The sequence below is a fragment of the Dromiciops gliroides genome, chromosome 1 (assembly GCF_019393635.1).
Source record: "Dromiciops gliroides isolate mDroGli1 chromosome 1, mDroGli1.pri, whole genome shotgun sequence".
NCBI classification, from domain to species: Eukaryota; Metazoa; Chordata; class Mammalia; order Microbiotheria; family Microbiotheriidae; genus Dromiciops; species Dromiciops gliroides.
In genome coordinates this window covers 288,081,048-288,100,650 of record NC_057861.1, presented here as the reverse complement: position 1 = coordinate 288,100,650, position 19,603 = coordinate 288,081,048, and the positions used below count along the sequence as shown (strand labels likewise).

At 34.7% G+C, this 19,603-nt stretch overlaps 1 long non-coding RNA gene across 1 annotated transcript in view; it reads right to left on the bottom strand.

Annotated features, from left to right (window-relative positions):
- LOC122735221 overlaps window positions 1–18,799 on the bottom strand; it is a 38,978-nt gene extending 20,179 nt beyond the window's left edge. Inside the window, exon 1 of the long non-coding RNA XR_006354111.1 lies at window positions 18,588–18,799. This is a non-coding gene — a long non-coding RNA (uncharacterized LOC122735221). The remainder of the gene's footprint in view (window positions 1–18,587) is intronic.
- Window positions 18,800–19,603: the final 804 nt, after the last annotated feature.

The following is a 19,603-nucleotide window of genomic DNA, read 5'->3' as shown; positions in this document are numbered from 1 at the left end:
TCACATTAACCATTTCTGCATTCATCATAGTGTAAAAGAAGAATCAGAACAAAAAAGGAAAAACCTCAAAAAAAGTAGAAACAGTATGGTTCAAGCTGTATTCAGAATCCACAGTTCTTTTTTTCTGCACGTGGAGAGCATTTTCCATCATGAGTCCTTTGGAATTGTCTTAGATCATTGTATGGCTGAGAAGAGTTAAGTCCATCACAGTTAATCATTGTACAATCAGACCCAATAAAATAAAAATAAGTATTGGAGGAGAGCATTGTCAATAGGCAATGGGGTTGGGAGAATCAGGACATGTTTCACAGACCATAATCACTGTATCATTGAGTAGACATTCTTTCAGGGTTGTTCTGATCAAAATCTTCACCACTTTTACATCAAGAGAACAATAAAACTGTTTGAATTTGGCTACTTTAGACCATGAAAGTGCCATAGGTGGCAAGTGGGCTGAGGTATGAAGGAAACAAGGGATATTAAGAGGAAAAATGGTATAAGGAATGTTTTCTAGATGTTAGGAATCTCCAGAAGGAGTGTCATGTGTAAGAAAAAGAAAGCAGGGTAGGTTGGCAATACTATCGCAATACATAGTGGTATCTTTGATGCAGTGTCTTATTTTATCCCTGCCTTTTTTCTTCTCTTTCCAATTCATCTTCTGAGTAGGTAGAAAAATCATTTTCCCATACCACAATTGTGCTGTACTGAATAATACAATTTTATGAATTCTTAAAGTCTAATTTTAAAGTCATGAAATTTATAAGTTGGAAGGGACCTTAAGAATCATTTAGTTCAATCACTTTATTTTTACAAATGAGGAAATGTAGGGGATCCTAGAAACCTTTAGTGAGTCATCTAAGGTCACACAACTTGCCCATTTTGTTAAGAATCATCCCACTTCCATTTAGTTTGTCAGTTCCTTCTCTCCCTCTACCCTCCCCCTCCTCTCACCTTCTCTCTCTCTCTCTCTCTCTCTCTCTCTCTCTCTCTCTCTCTCTCTCTCTCTCTCTGTCTCCAATCTGTGACATGCCTGAGAGTTTACTGGAAGGCATTCAACACAACAGAAAGGTTAATATTAATGCTAAAGCACTATGGGGAAATCAGTATACAAAGAAACAACCTCTTGTGTGGCAAGTACCTCTCTAATTTGGGAAACTAAAGACAAACTTGCCACATGTACCTGACTTCTTTTACCCTAAAAAAACCCATACAGGTTTACCCCTCTTGGAAAAGAGAGTAGGTCAGGTCTCTAAGGCCAGGAGTAGAATGAAATTGGGGTTAATTTCTAGCACTTAAACATGAAGAATCTTTGGCTTGCAAAGTGATGTCTTTGGGGTGATTCCTGAATTGCTGGATGTGTCACAGATTCATTAGAGTGAAAATATTGTTATTTCTATAGCGATTATATACTCTGGGTATCATTATTATTCCAACTTTTATTGAAACTAGAAAGTCAGGTTCTCAGAACAAGGCTGGCTACAGTTTCCTCTTTAGAGTTCTAGGGATAACACTAAAGTGCTAGTTGAAGTAGTTTTTACCATGATTTGACCAAATGAATTTTGTTATTTTAGGATTTTCCTGTCAAATAACTGAATTGCTCATCTGCTCAAGGATATGGAATCTGAACTACAGCAGTTATAGACTCTTGACTAGATCAAACAGATTGCTGGCGGGGGAGGAAAGGGGGTTAGGGTTACAGAAAAATTCTGATCTAGGCCCCTATCATTTAACTATAGCTCTTATTACCTTTTTAAGTGCACATGACCCTATACAAAAGAAAGGTGACACAGACAAGAAGTGGTCTACTACCATACTCAAGCATACCCACAATCCTATGCATTCACAATTTGACCCACTGGAAGGTGAGAAAAGAATACCCTCTCCCACTAGCCCTCTAGAGTTCAGAGAACAATTTCATACACTTTATGAGCAGGAAAATGATTAACATTTCTCTACTGGGCAGGCCATTTTCATTGCAAGCTCATTATTTCATTCTCAGGTGGACCCTGAGCATCCTCAGTTCTGTTTCAGCAGCCAAATCAAACAGCCTCTTTTTTTTTTCACTATGCAGTAAGACAAGAAATATTCAGAGAATAAATGTTTATAATTTGAAATGGAGAGTCTGGCCCCTCCACGCTAATAATCATGAATTTCTAGAAACAGATTCACCAAGTATCCATATGGTCTGGTGGCTGGCAAAGCCCCTGCACATATTTGAAGAACTGGACTTCAATTATCCAGATCCTCCTCTACATATACGTTGTTATTCCTCACCCCTAGAGTAAAATATAAGCTCCTTGAGAGCAGGCACTGTTTCCATCTGTTCATTTGTTTGTTTTTGTATCTCTGGTACCTTGGATGTAACAGGGCCTTGATAAATGTTTGTTGAGTAGAATGGAATAACTTTATTGATGATCTAAAATCATAGTTATTAGTTAAAGGACATTGTTTAAAACTCACTATATTTACTAATTGAGTTTTTAATTACAAATATAAATAAATTGTATTGTGTTTGCTTTATTTAGTGGAACATTCTTGCAATATGAAGATGCATAGTGAATTAAAAGTTTCACAACTGCTCTGTCTCCTGCTAAGTTTCTCTGGGAGGAGATACAAAGAAAACAGTGTTATGCACATAATAGGTGATTGATCACTGTTTTATTAAAGAAGAATTTGTCTGTCTATAAGACTTCTACAGCATTTTCATCAGTTCAGTCTTGATATGGAAACTCCCTCCAATGATATAGATTAGAAACTGGTCTATTATTTATCATTTAGAATTTGGGGAGCAGGGGGAAACAATAGCAAGTTAAATTAGTTGCCCAGGGTCACATGATTGAACTTGCAAGTCTTTGTGACTCTCAGACTAATTTTTATGCACTACGTACCATAAAGTCTATGAAATTTATTTGGTTATGAACAGACATGTAATCTGACTCTGTATTCCACACAAACCAAAAGAGCAACTATCAATACTGACCTTTCTATTCCATTTTAGGAAATATACAACAGTTATTTAAACCAACATCTAAAGTTTAGTTTTTCAGGTCTATTTTATCTTTGTATAATTATGAATGTATTTAGATTTGAAAAATCCACATTACAAATTGAAGTGAGTTTTATTTGCTTCTTTGTTCTTTTTTATGTAGGCTAACAATCCTGTTTAATAATATTTGGTTCTTCCAAGTGACTTTTGAGCTTTTGCCTCTGCGTTGCACACAGATGCAGTGACTGTGAGGGTCAACCAGGTGACAGATAGGCAGACACTGGAGGTGAAGTAACTCAGGACATTGCAAAACAACCAGGGTGCCTTGCTAAAGCATGGAAGCATTGTGACACACAACTTGGGAAAAACAATATCCAACATTTGTTTAGTGGTATTGATATCCTCTACTCATATAATATCCCGGTTCTGGTGGAAGTGGGTACTAAGAGGTATTCTTTCAGTGCTTAAAGTCTGGCTATCTTCCAGAATATTATTAACACTAGTGATCCTCATGTCCTTAATTATCCATATAATTCATAGATAATGCTGGCTAAATCTATTCTAAAAACTGAAATTGGTAAATCTTTATCACCAACAAAAAACAAACAAAAAGTAGGGAGGTATAGGAACATTAGTGATAAGCAAACTGTCACTAGTGGAACATAATAAACCCTCTGTTTTATAACTCAGGTCTGTGCAAGCAATACAGCATCTATGTGGCTACACAAACAACATCACTAGGAATAGAGAGCAGAATTTGCAAGGAAGAAAATTTAAGCTTGATGTAAGAAAGATACTTCCTAGGAATTACAGCTATCAAAAAGAATAAAGAGCTCTCTCTGAATTTGGTGGGTTCTACCCTTAATTATGTATTCTTCACAAAGATATTAATGGCTAGTTGCCTGTTATATTGTAGAGGGGATTATTACTCTATGAATGGATTGAACTATATTCAACTCAGATTCTGTGAATTATCAAGATAATGTCTTCAATTCAATGCCATAGTTGGCAAATGAAGACACAATCTCAATGTTCTAGGAAATTACCTTTGCAGACGTGACAAAAAATAATCTTGTATTTATAGAATGCTTTATAAGATATCTCAGAGTTGTTTATAGCCATAAATAAAATGTAAAACTGAATTGAACACTATATAACTCACTGGTTTGGTAATAGGACACACCCAAGTCCCAAGTCCATATCAGTCAAATTAGTCAGTACAAGGTCAGGTGACATCTCTCAAAGGCCTTGGGCAAACAAATTGGTTCTATACTTTATATCTAACATACTAATATTTAGTTCCCAAAAACCACTTTCCTAATACATTGTGTCTAAGATTATATATACTGTGGTACCTGTGCTTGCCCATGTCTGCAAGAGCAAAATGAATAACTGAAGCAATTATGTGGATTATTAAAGGTAAAAAATAAAAGCAACACTTTTGCTTTATTTATCTCTATATTTTTTGAAAAAGTGATTTTGAAACTTAAAAATCTGAAAAACAACCTCAATTTTCCACTTTACTTCTCGTTTTGATTTGAATGACACTCATAAAGTGAGTTTCCACCCTTGAATATACTTTATTTTAAACAAATTTTGTGATTTAGAACCTTAAAATGGCTAATACATCTGCTAAATAGTTTGCTGTAGCCTTCATTTCCATAAACATTTAACATACCTAAAGCAAATATACTTTCTCAAAATAATATAAATCATGATAAATGACTGCTATAAAGAGCTAAAAAACTAATCATTCAGAAGTCTTTGGGGGAGAAATGCAGTAGGATACTTTTTCAAAATTATCACTTCTTAAGGTCCCATGTACTTTTCTCCTCTCCTGCCTCAAATGTAATATAAAGCATCTCAAGAAAACCCATCTCTTTAAACAAAATAATTTTAAATTGAAGCAGAAATTTAAAATAGAAACTACTGACTCAGACAATTTGAAGAATGTCAATGGTGGGGGATTGGGGACTCAAAACTATATCTAAAGAGGAAAATGTAGAAATGGACACAATAATTGTTACCATGGCATTAATTTTAGGGATATGTAAAGACAAAGGGAGGGGAGATATTGGCTAATAGAACTGGGTGTTAGGGCGGGGTTCAACATGTTTATAAGCAGTAAATAAAAAAAAAAGAAAATGAATACAGAGAGACTGGAGATTATATTGAGGAAGGGAATGATTGAAAAAGCTCCTGTAGAAGATGGGAAGGAATGAGATTATTGGCACACATGTAGGGGTTGTCTTTGGCAAACCAAAGAACCACCTCTTCCCTTGAGACTGAAGATGTCAGGAAGTGGGATGAGGGGTGTTTGTATTCTGCATTTTGTGCCCTGAGGAAGACAAGTTACACAGTGGATAAAACACTGAGCACAAAGTAAGGAAGATTTAAGTTTAAATCCAGGCTCTGACATTTACTAGCTCTGTGACCGTTGATAAATAATTTAGCCTCTATCTGCCTTAGTTTTCTCATCTGTAAAAATAGAGGGTGGAGGGATAATAGCACCTACCTCCCAGTGTTATTGTGAGCGTCAAATGAGATGATATTTGTAAAGTGCTTGGAACCCGATAGATTGTAAATGCCTACTTCCTTCCTTCCAACTATTTTCACTATAGTATTGTAGCTATGTTGTTTCAGTTATTATTTGAGAGAAATTATTATTAATAATAAATTATGGGGGAGATCAAGTCTTTGTCCTGGTCCTATTTCCTTGTTCAAAGCCCAGCCTTTGAAGGATATTACTGAACTCTGCCACAAATTTACCCCACCTAGATCATCTTATCTAAGGTAAATTCCCGCCCACTGTGTTCAACTCAAGCAAGATTGGGTTGAGGGAGATCCTCTGTCTAAATTGCCCAAGGCTAGGGATGATCTATGTGTAGAGATAGTCTCTTTGTCACAGAATGACTTCATGTTCCTCTCTCAGTCTTTCATTGGATAAGTCCACTTCTCATTATAATATTCATTTTCTCACTAATTACTAATGAATCAGAGTTGATTGTCACTCTCAGAAACACCCACTCTTCCAAGGGCATTTAAATTATGAGCCCATCACCAAGAGGGGTCTTTGGCATTCTAGAGTGCCACTGACCTCTGTTATTGATAAAATTCTAGTATGATTAATATAATGATTAATTACCCAGAAACTCTTGAATGTTTTAAATGTCATATATGGTGACTTAATAAATATTTCTAAAATCTAATTAAGCTATATGAATAATTGATACGAATTGATATGGATACTGATATGAATTAATTGACATGAATAATTATTGGGAAACACCATAGTTAGTTCTCCTGAACTACAACAGCCTTAAGCCCTCAGGATAACCTGTAACAGAAGCATTAAACACATATCCAAGAGGCCTCCTGGGACCACCAATACTACAGAATACTGCACAAAGAAGATTAAAATGGAATTGGGAGATGTAAACTAAAAGAAATAAGAATACAATAAAAGATAGATTATGTGACTTTCTAAGGCAATTATGTGCCCAGAGATATCCTTTTATATTGTTGGTTAGTATCTTTTTCTATTTAAGTTTGTTTGTTGTTGTTTTGGGGGGTTTTTTGTGTTTTGGTTTTGCTTTTTGTTTTCATTTTTTTGATGAGGCAGTTGGGGTTAAGTGACTTGCCCATGGTCAAACAGCTAGTAAGTGGCAAGTGTCTGAGGCTGGATTTGAACTCAGGTCCTTCTGAATCCAGGGCCGGTGCTTTATCCACTGTGCCACTGAGCTGCCCCCCAATTCAAGTTTTATATCACTGGGATATGATACTAAGAAGAACTGCCCAGGCAAGCACTGAAGTCCTGATCTGCTAATCTAAAAAGTAAAGGAGGGTTGAAAAGGATAGCTTGACAGCACATGCTACTAAGAATGAGGAAAGCTCTTCTTTGGAGAGAGAGAAGGGGATTGTTAGAGGTGGCTTGAGGAGAAAAGACAAACAAATGGCTTGGAAAGTGCCACAGGAAGTCAATCAGCAGTGCTGAGCATCTAGAGTACTATTTTTTTTGGGGGGGGTCAGGGCAATGAGGGTTAAGTGACTTGCCCAGGGTCATGCAGCTAGTTAAATGTCAAGTGTCTGAGGCCGGATTTGAACTCAGATCCTCCTGAATCCAGGGCCAGTGCTTTATTCACTGAGCCACCTAGCTGCCCAAGCATCTAGAGTATTGACATGAGGGTCTAGGTGAGATTGAATGGCACAAGTGTCTAGTCACTATTCATCAGAATGGATATATGTCATTATTTAGTGATGTTCAGTAGCATTGAATAGGAGTAGAGTCCTTCATAACTGATACCCCCTTCCTGTTACCCTCAGCATGAAATAGTGCAATAATGTCCCTTCAGGGACTAACTGCATCCATTTTTCTCTTTCTAATCCATGCTTTGTAGTAGTGCCAGAATAAGCTTTCTTGGTGGTAGTGTCATGTTATTCTGCTCAAAAATTTTTAGGTGCTTCCTGTTTTGTACCCCAATTACTGCCCTCCGCAAAAAGAATGTAATTTTACTTCAATTTACTTCAGTTCAAAGAAAGGCAATATAATAAATGATTATTGAGCAGTGTTGTGCTAGGTACTAAGCTCAGAACTGAATGAGAAGAAAAAAAATAATAAAATAAAATAACCCCTGCCTGAAAGAATCATAGGGACTTAAATAAATGCAACACTTACACAGAAAAGTCACTATGAAGTAATTTCAAATGTTGGGGTTTTTTTTTAAACTTTTTTTAATATATTATTTTAATACTTTGGGAGAAAACAGCTGGGACATAAGAAAAGAACTCATGTAGGGGTATCATTGGACTCCTTTCTTTAAGTGCGAATTCCAAGATGCTAAGATGTGGGAGTCAATTTCAGAGTAGCTACTCATATAATAAAGAATAACCTTAACAGGAAGAAATGATCAATTGTTATAAATAACAAAATCTGAAATTGTATATAAAGTTCCGCAGTGTGGACCACTATCTTTGCAAATGTGTATGAGTGTGTGTAGGGGCAAGTATTTTCTTATATCTCTCTCTTTTTTTTTTGGAGGGGGGTGCAGAGGGTTTCCCTTGTGATTTTACATTTCCTTTGTATTGTTTTATGGTTGCTTCCAATCACATGGTAATTATGTATATAATTTTTTGTCTCTCCTTACTTCACTACAGATTAGTTCATAGAAGTTCTTCTATGGCTTTCTATAGTCATAGTATTTATTGTTTCTTAAAGCACAATAATATTTGATTACATTCATATACCACAATTTCTTGAGATATTTCCCAGAATCTGATTTGTTTCTAGTTTGTTTTTTTTTCCTTGTAAGTGTTGACAATGGGGCTTTTCTTATTATTAAGAGCGCCTTCATATATAAGCTGAGTAGTGACATTTCTAAGTCGGGGAATATACATTTTAATCACTTTATTTTCATAATTCCAAATTGCTTTCTAAATGCAAGTACTAGTACATAGCTCTACCAACAATGCACTAAGGTGCCTATCTTTTATAACCATTACAACATTAACTACCCCTTTGTTTTCTATTCATTACCAAATACTCCTCCAGCTATTTATGATATTCTTTATTTCTTTAAGGAGCATATGTAATTGAATCTGCAAATATTTTGTGTGTTTTGGTAGATTGATACTGAATGTTTTATGTATTTCATTGTTATTTAAACGGGATTTGTATTTCTATTATGGCCTCATGAATTTTGACATTATGTAGAAATCCTGTTTTTAAGGATTTATGTTTTAGCCTTAAGCTCTGATGAAATTTTTGTCATAATTAGTATCACTGCAGATTCTCTAGGATTCTCTAAGTAAAACCATCATGTCATAAGCAATAGATTTAGTTTTATCTCTGCTTAGCCTTTATTTCCACTTTTGATTCATTTCTCTTATCTAAATGTTATTGCTAGCACTATATAAATTAAGACCAAGGGGAGTATTTTTGTGTTAATTCTAGTGTGCCCATTGCCTATGCTGAATGTTTTCAGTTTTAGAAAAATACTTTTATGATATTAAAAAAATATGTCACTATGCTTATAGCATGTAAGATTTCAGTATAAATGAGTATTTTGCTTCATTTTTTCTGAATGTATTAAAATAACAATGTAGTTTAGGATCTTTTTATTTTTATATATGATTATAGGGAATGTTATCCTAATATTGAAACATCCTTACATATTTGGTATAATACAACTTGGTCATAATGAATGATTTTTTGGAGGAATTTTTGTAGTCTAACATGTTTTATTCAAAATTTTTGAATCAATATTCATTAATGACATTGATTTGTAGATCTAATTTTTTTCTCCTCTATCTTTCCCTGGTTTAGGTAATAAGATTATATTTTGAACATAAAAGGAGTCTATTGTTAGCTAGTTCTGTTTCCTTTTCATAGTTTATTTTAAAAGTCTATTTGGACTTCTGTTAGTTTGAATATTTAATATTTTTAAGGTAATCAATCCTCTCTTTTGATTCTCAGAATTTCTTCTTGTTTAAAAAATATCATAACTGTGCATAATAGGCAATCATATTATTTTATTTTTTCTGGGTCTGTTGTGATGCAATCTTGTTCATTTATAGTTTTATTCATTTGATTTTCTACCCTCCTCTTTAATTTGGTTGGCTAAAATTTTATAAATTCTGTGAGCCTTTTCAAAGAACCAACTCCTAGTCTTATTCATCATTTCCATATATTTTGTTTTTAATTTATTTTTCCATCAATTATCAATATATCATTTTAGGATCTTGCTCTTAAAATATTTATTCATTGGACTTCTGATTTTTGTAAAGTTTATCAATCCATTAATCCTTTACTTATTTATGCAGATATGTTGCTGATGCTTGTAAACATACACACACACATACACACATGCAAACTATTTTACTTTTATGCAAAGAAAGTTGTTCATTTTCTTCTGTGATCCTCTTTAGCCTTTTTTCTGCCCTGAAATATTTCTCTATCCTTGGATGTGAAAGGTAATTCATATTTTTCTTCTAATTTATTCATGATGCAATTCTTACTTCTAAGTCACGTATGTATGTGACTTAGATGTAGATTTTCTTTAATATGACGTGAGATATTTGTTTTACTTTGGTTCTAGCTAATTTTTATCTACTTTTCTCATTAGTTTTCAATAAATAGTGAATTTTTACTCCATTATCTGGAGAGCATTTAGGATATTTTATGTACCAAATTTGTTCTATTAATTAACCTCTTTCTTTGTAGATTTCTTTTTGGGGGGGCAGGAGGGGTTAACCTCTTTCTTAACCAATACCAAATTATCATGATGATTATTACACTGTAGTACACCTTGAGATTTAGTCCTTCTGGGATTCCTTTTAAAAAATAATTTATCTTGAGATTATTTACCTTTTTTTTCTACAGATGAATTTTTGTTATTTTTTTCTAGCTCTAAAAGCTTGTTTGGTATAGGACTGAATAAGTCTATTATGTTAAGCAGCATTGCCATGATCAATATTTCTACCATTATTTAGATCTATCTTTGTAGAAAAGTATTTTATAATTGTGTCTATATAGTTGCTATGTACATACAATATAGAGAGGCAGATATAAACCAAAATCAATTATATATTCTATAGTTATTTGATTTTTATTTCTATTTCTTCCTCCTAAGTTTTATTAGTAATACATGGAAATGATGATAATTTGGGATGATTTGTTTTATATCCTTTGAATCATTTAAATTTTAATTGAATTTCAAAAGTTCTCTAACTTTGTTACCATATAATTTGTAAAAAGTGATCAATTTGTTTCCATTTTTTTCTATGCTTAGTACTTCAATTTATTTTTCTTATCTTTTTTAGGATAGGGAGCAGCACTTCAAATACTGTATCAAATAAGGAAAATCCATGCTTTACTATAATCTTACTGAAAAGTCCTCTAGTTTATTTCCATTACATATAATGATGGCTCCTCACTTGAGATAAATATTAATATTAAGAGTAGGTTAACCTATTCCTACATTTTCTAGCTTTTCTCTTTCTGGCCATGGCTCTTATATCAGGTCACAAGCTTTTTTGTCCTGTCTCTATTGATATAATATAATCACAGTTTTTCTTGTTATGGATATGGTTTATTATGTTGATATTTTCATAATATTGAACCAACCCCATATTCATTGTATAAAAACAAACTATAATGCAACAAAGTCATAAAATCTTTCTATCAATGATCCTTAGGGATATTGGTCCATAGGTTACTTTTTTTGTTGAGACTCTCCCTAGTTTATGTATAAAAACCATATTTCCATCAAATAATTTGGTAGTATTCCTATGTCATATTGTAAATTTTCTTGACCATTTTTGGCAACAAAGACGACTACATGGCAGTCAAATATATAGGATAACCAGGAGAACGCAGCGGCAAGAAAACCTAAAGAGAAAAAAGAATCACAGAGAAGAGAGTGATCAACAGTTTCAAAGGCTACAGAGGATGGGGATTGAGAGAAGGTCATTAGATTGTCCATTTAGAAGACGCTGATATCTTTGGAGACAGCAGTTTCTGTTGATTGATGAGGTCCAAAGCCAGACTGCAGAGATTTAAAGAAAAGTAAATGGCAACATCAATGGTAGATGGTCTTCTAAAGGAGATTCGAAACAAAATGGAGTAGAGATATAGGATGATAACTAATGGGAATGGTTGGATCAAGTGAATTTTTTTAGCATGGGGAAATGTGCATATTTGTAGGCAAGGGGGAGCAAACCAGCAGACAGGGAGAGACAGAAGATAATTTAGAGAGCAAAAGTGCTAGAAGGGCAAATCTTCTAGAAAAGATAGAATAGAAGGAGATCACTTGTACATGAAATAGAGTATGCCTTATAAAGGAGAAGGGCAAGCCCTTCTTTTGATACAGAAGTGAAGAAAGAGATAGTAGTGGATGACATCTCAATTGTGTGAAAAGAAGGCACTTTTGGCAAATAGATCCAGTTCTTTCAGTGAATTGTTAAGCAAAGATCTCAGCCGAGGGTGTGAGTCTGGGGCAGCCAAGGGAGACCTGAAAAGTGATGAAAAAGTTTGGAAAAGACTGAATTAGTAAGTAGGGTAGTGAATTGGTTTTGGCGATATATAGAAGAATTGCCTTGTCTTAGCAAGGGCCAAGTTAATATTATGTAACATAACTTGGTGTGGACCCAGTCAGCACAGTTGAATGATTTTCTCCTGTTTCATTGAGCAGTATGTGAATAGGAGGGAAAGCAGCACATTATGGGAGTAACCCAAGAATGAGAGCTGGCATGGCAGATCTGGTTATTGGGATTTTATATGGTGTACAATTGTAGTGCATGTAATTACTATAATTCCACAATTTTTTCCAGGTCTACTCAGCAACACAAGAATAGAAGTGAAGGAGGCAGACTGTGGAAGTAATCCATGTTTGGGATTTAGCAAGTTGTGGTGGTCTATCTGACAAAAGGACGTGGGATTTGACTGTAAAGTTTAATTGATTCATGAATGGATCAAGACTGGGAAAGAATGAAGGGATAGAGAGACTGAATGTCATGATGAGAAGGAAAAACAGAGTTGGTTTCATAATTAATAGGGGAAAATTAAATAATAAATATTATAATTAAAAAAAACTTCAGAGTTCCTGAACATAGAAGTGGAACATTTTGAGATAATGAATGATTAAGGGTATCATCTCCATTTCTAATGGAGATGGAGTGAAGAAGTAAGTCATGGGAATTGAGTAGATTAAGGTTTGGAGAAGTTAGTGTCATTAAGGAACATCAATCAGCATATTGGAGTCCTCTAGTATAAGGACAGGAGGCATAGTGAAGACTAAGCTAGACACTGAATTTGTTGAGAAAAGAAAGAGATTATCTCATAGGGTGATACTGGCCACTAGAATCTGGATAAATTAATATGTTTGAATACGGTGAACTTCAAAGGAAGAGATATTGCTTAGTGATGGGATAATCTTATATATATATATATATATATTATATATATATGTATATATGTGTGTGTATGTATTTATACACACATACACATTTTATTTTTTCTTCAATTATATACTAAAATAATTTTAATATATTTTAAAAAATTTTGAATTCCAACTTTTGAATTCATACCTCTTTTAATGCCTCCCTCCTCCCTCTATATCTGATTGATAAGCAACAGGCATAGGTTATACATGTGTAATCATGTAAAATATTTTCATGTTATTCATTTTGTACAAGATTCAAATAAAAGAAAAAGAATGAAAGAAAAAAATGAAAAATGACTTACTTCCATCTGTATTCAAACAATATCGGTTCTTTTTCTAGAGGTTGATAGTATGCTTTATCATTAGTTTTTTGGGATTTTTTGGATCATTGTTTTGCTGAGAATAGCTGTCATTAACAGTTCTTCATTGTACAATATTGCTGTTATTGTTTATAGTATTCCCCTAGTTCCATTAATTTTATATTGCATCAGTTTATAGAATTTTTCCAGGTTTTTCTAAAATAACCCTGCTTGTCATTTCTTATAACACAATAATATTCCATCTCAATCATACCACAGCTTGGTTGGCCATTCCCCAATTGATGAACATTCCTTAGATTTCCATTTCTTAGCCACCATAAAAAAAGCAAAACAGTTTCAAGGAAGATGAAGGTGTTCTGCATTACTGCACCAGTATGACATATTGAATTGCTTGATCTCATAGGGAGGGTTGAGGAGGGAGAGAGGAAGAAAAATTTAGAACACAAAATTAGCTCAGGGACCTTGAAAAAAAAGAGCTGCTATAAATATTTTTGTACAAATAAGTCTTCCCCATTCTTTGTAAAAATATCTTTGGGATATAGAACTAGCAGTGGTATTGCTGGATCAATAAGTATGCACAGTTTTATAGACCTCTGGACATAGTTCCAAATTGCTCTATAGAATGACTGGGTCAGTTCACAGCTCCAACAACATTGCATTATATAAGAGATACAATTAAAGTTGTTTGGAAACCTATGGTTTTGTGTACTATAAAATTGTCATTATTGACACTTATCAGGTGGAGAAAATAAAGGAAATAAGCATTTATTTGGCACCTACTATAATCCAAGCACTGTAATAAGCGCTTTTTAAATATAATTTTATTTGATCTTTAAAAGAACTCTTTGAGATAGGTGCTAATATATGCTCATTCTATGGTTGAGAAAACTGAGGTAAACAGAGCTTATTTGACTTGCCCAGGGTTGCATAGCTAGTAAATGTTTGAGTCAGATTTGAACTCGGTTCTTCCTTATGCCAGGTCCAGCACTCTATTGACTGTAACACCTACTGACTTTATTTTCTTTTCTGGGGAGAAAAATTTGAAACTGTTCATCTCTTTGAGCCAAAAGAACAATGGAAAAGCAAAGAATGACCCAAAAAAGTGACACTTAAGAGGTCTATGATCTATGACATTGGTTATAGCACCAGAGTGACAACTTTAGTTTTAGCATAACAGGGAGAACAATAAAGGGAGAACAATTCACTTATGGAGCTGAAACTAACTTTATAGAGAACATTTCTTATATACTAGTGCATAGTATATGCATTTGTGGTACTTCACAAGGTAACTTGGAACCCAATAATCAAAGGCTCATTAGATAATATGGATATGTCTCTCCATTACTCCCAAGTCCTCACTATTTCTGCTCTTGGTCTCTCCCACCCATCATATTTACTTCATTTCATCCTAGCCCATTTTATGTGATTTGTCAGGGTTTTTCCTAAACCTTTATTTTGGCTCATGTGGCAGGAAATCATTTTGGTACAGTTAATTCCTGACAGAATGAATTTCAAGTTAACTTTTAGCAACAAGTAGAAAAATAACAGTGATTTACAATCTTCTTGATCAAACAAGATTTATAGAACTTATCACAAGCTTTGCTGAAGAGATTATCTGTCTTTCTATCTGTGTATCTATCTATCTATCTATCATCTCTTGATCAATCTATGTATCATCTATCTATCTAGATATATCTGTATATAACTATATAGGTCTATCTATATCTATCTAGATACAGATATGTAGATATGTAGACAGATATCTAGATAGATAGACATTTAGGGACGTTATAAACTTCAACAGAGATTTCTAAACTTATTTTTTTACTCACACAAAGCACTTGCTATGAATCAATTAAAGAGCAAAACAGAGTAGCTAGCTCAAAATCTGCTTGTTATTCCCTGCTGCAGAAACAAGGAAGACCTGAAAATGAAAGCCCTGGTATTCATAAAGGAAAGAACAATACAGCAGTACAGTGGGGGAAAGAGGGCACAGGAGAAGAGTAACAAGTGAATATCTTTTGGGGTGGCTGAAAAACAGCCACAGATATGCAAATATTCAATTGGTGGTACTTTTAAGTATCCCAGAGGAGGATTTTCTTACTTCCTGGCTGTATAAGAACAGGTTATTTCTAAAAGGTCCAAGGTCATGGTTCAAAGTTTTGAGTCTTTCTCTCCACACTTGGCTATCATTCTTTCCTTATTTTCTTCATTCATCCAACTACTTTTCAGCACAACTGTCAAGAAACTTGAAAGTGCATTGGCACCTTTCCTTTGCCACATATAAGAAAGATCTTTTCTTCTCTTTTTATACTCATGGGCATTTTTTATTGTGTTGAGTATTCAATGCCTTGGGGTCTTTCCTAGTTGGAGTGCTTATGTTTTTACCTCCAAGACTCATGATATAGTTGCCACAAATCCTGGCACTTAAAAAAAATCTGTATACCACTACTCATGGGAAATTAAGCTAAAGGAGATGAAAACTGATCTGTAATCCTATTTGGTGCACATTATATTTCTTAAAGTGTTTCTTATTTGAGAAACATAATTTTGCATCAAGAAGAGAAAAAGTGAATAATAATGCAACCACAAGACATCAGACCTAAGTCCTTTAACACTCCCAAATTCCTTGTGGTATTTATTACCATAAAATTAAAATAAGAGGCCAGTGGCATTCAAAGTGAAACTAATTTTCAGGATCCTTTACCCCCTAACTTTCATTTTAAAGTTCTAAGACAGTCATATTTCACTTTTACTTGATGGGCTGCTAGAAGCCTGACTTAAGCAAGCTGACACAAATACATTGTTGGCATGATGTCTGCATGACAAAAAAGCCATTTTATTTACACAATAATGAATATTTGAAAAGTATAGATTTCTCAAAAAGCTAGGACTTCTAAATTGACAAATGTTTAAAGATGAATATATATTAAAACTAGACAGTGACAATATTTTGTTTTGTTTTGGTTTTGGTTTTGGTTTTGGTGAGGCAATTGGGGTTAAGTGACTTGCCCAGGGTCACACAGCTAGTAAGTGTCAATTATCTGAGACCGGATTTGAACTCAGGTACTCCTGAATCCAGGGCCGGTGCTCTATCCACTGAGCCACCTAGCTGCCCCTAGACGGTGACAATATTAAAACACCAGAATTATGTCAACACAGGAGATTCTCTATGAAATATTTTATAGACATGATTATCAAGAAATACTACTAATAATTCAGGGAAAGATCTTAAAATTAGTTTTTCTTTCATTTTCATGAAATATTCTTTAGAAACATAATAGCTATTATGATATTAGGTAAATAGGGAAGAAGAGTAATGAGAATTTCAATAAAACTAGAAATCCATCAGTTCTATTCATTCCTCTCCAGGATATTATCTGGACGGCCTGTACATGTTGGAAGTCTTCATCGTTAAGTCTCATTCCAAGCATGGAATTCATACATTGGAAGACCACTATGCCTCTGTCATTGCTCTTTGTGATTGGGTGGCTACTCTCAGAACCTCCATTTAAGAAATGTACCCAAGCCAAATCTAGGCTGCACTCTAGATTTCTCTACAATGCCTCTGTATTGGGTACCTTCTCTCAGACACAATACCCACTGTTCAGTTTCCTTTTATGTATTTGTCTTCCTCCACTAGAAGTTAAACTCTTTGAGAGCAGAGACTATCTTACTACTTGTATTTTTATCCCTAGTGCGCTGTGCCTCATATATGTTAAACATTAATAAAATACATTTGTTTTTTACTTTTGTACTAGAGATATGCATAGAAAGTATGAAAGACTATCTCCTTGCTAGAAGCTGACATCCTAGATCAAGATCAACCATTAATAGAAGCAGCTAGGTGACACAATAAAGGCATGGAATCAGGAAGCCAAGACTTCAAATCCAGACTCAAACACTTGTTTGTTTGACTCTAGACGGACCATTTCTGTCTGCCTCAGAAATAAGAGATAATAATAGCACATACCTCTCAGGGTTGTTATGAGGATATACTGAGATAACATTCTAAAGTGCTTAAATCCAGGGCAGCTAGGTGGTACAGAGGATAGAGCACTGACCCAGGAGTCAGGAGGACCTGAGTTCAGATCCGGCCTCAGACACTTGACACTTACTGGCTGTGTGACCCTGGGCAAGTCACTTAACCCCAATTCCCAATTGCCTCACAAAAAAATTAAAAATTTTTTAAAAATGAAGTGCTTAAATCCTAAAGTACTATATATTTATGTGTGTGTGTGTGTGTGTGTGAACTATTATTTCAATCCAACCATGTTGGAAGCTTTTGCCATCCCTAGAAAAATGTTGAAACATGCCCCAAAAGCAAAACAGAAAACAAAAATCAACCAGATTTTTTAACCTAGCCTAAAATAAAGGACCTGTTGAATGGTATAAAAATGTTTGAATGGTTTAAGTCTCTCAGAGATAAAGATTATCTCTCAGTAAAGAGAACCTTCATCACAAATGACCCAATAAATTTAGGTGCCAAGACTGATCCATGGGGCAAGAAGCTTGTGAAAACTCTATATGTAACCTTATTTGGCTTATAAATAGTGGTTTTATCAGAAGTGAGAAAGCCAATTCTTTGAGGAGACTCCTTCAAAGGAGCTTGCCAATAAGTGTAAATTAGAGAGAGGGCAATAATTAGCACCTGAGCTGGGGAAATCCAATGGCACTCTTGAGAGTTACTATTACCATTTCCCTGGGAAGACAATTTCAGATTGTGCCCTTTTATTGTGAGCAGACACATTAAGAGTCCACAGTAGAAAATGTCTCCTCTGCAGGATATTCACTAATGAGATGATGAAGGTTATAGTTCTCTGATTGTACATATTTTGGACAAAATTGATGCAGGAACATGCCTTATATTTTGCCATGTGAATCCTTTCTCACATGTTTTTAAACAGTCAAAAGTTCTCTATTGACTTTTCTCATTTTCTCATACATGTTATACATATGTGGGATTTATTTTTCATTTCGTTTCTTTCCTTAAAAAAAGAAAGACACTCATTGCCCAAGTAGCCTTAAATGTAATGAACACCCAAGCTTGGTTCTTTGCTTTTTCATGCTTTTAACCTTTTAAGCCTTTGATACTTATTGTGCCCCTGTAGTTTCAGATTTATCACAGACTCTGACCAATTATTTTCCTTGGTTAGATAAATTAAACAAGTAATTCAACACCAGATCAGTCCCAATGCTTCTCCCCTTCCCAATATTCAGCTTGACTTCTGTTTTATTACGCTTTGAATAAACAAACCCATTCTTTGTACTCCAGGTCCAGAAACTATGGACCTCTCCCTGATCCCTTCTCTGGGTCCCATTACTACATTACTTAGGCTCTACCTTTTCAATCCACACCTAAGGGATCTTTCCAGAGAATGGAGTCCTCCTCCTCAACGTTGTGGTTTTGGTACCTGCTGGTAGACCTCCATGATGAATGCTGGCCAGAAACTAGCCTAGATCTCCTACTACCAGAACTTCTTGAAATTCTGTATTGATTGTCTACAGACCTTTCTACCACTTTATTTCACATTACTTAGATTCAGAGAGAAGCAGTTTAGTTTAGTAGAAAGAATGCTGAATTTGGAGTCAGAAAAGCCTTGCTCAAATACTGCCTTAAGTAACTTATTAACTATGTTATCACAAACAAATCATTTAACCTCTCTGAGTTCACGTAACTCTCAAGACTTATCTCCTGTTACACACAGGTTATAATCTGCATTTTGACTCCTTTTCTAGACAAAGTGAAAGATCTGTTTGCTAGTCCTTAAAGTCCTCATTACATCTCTTATCATCTTGCTTTTTTTTTTTTAATGGTGAGGCAATTGGGGTTAAGTGACTTGCCCAGGGTCACACGACTAGTATGTGTCAAGTGTCTGAGGCTGGACTTAAACCCAGGTTCTCCTGACTCCAGGGCTGGTGCTCCATCCCCTGTGCCACCTAGCTGCCCCATCATCTTGCTTTTGTATAGAATAACCCACTTATCTAGAATACAACTTCTCCTCATCCTCTCAGAATCATTAGTTCCCTTTAAGTTCCCATTGAGCTATGAGTATTATGATGGAAAGGACATGGGCTCTGAAATCAAAGGAAGTGGGTCCATATAATATCTCTGACACTACCTATGTGACCTTGGGCAAGTCATAAAACCAGGTCTGGATTTCCTCATTTATAAAATGAGAGGATTGGACAAGTTTGACCCTGATGTTCCATTGAAATCTAGATCTGTCCCCCTACAGGAAGTCTTTGCTAAATCTCCCCATCTTTTAGTACTCCCTTTCTCTTCAAATCACCTATCATTTGCTTTTCTGTATGAATGAAGAATTTAAGGTACATGAAAGCAGTCTTTTTTCCATTGT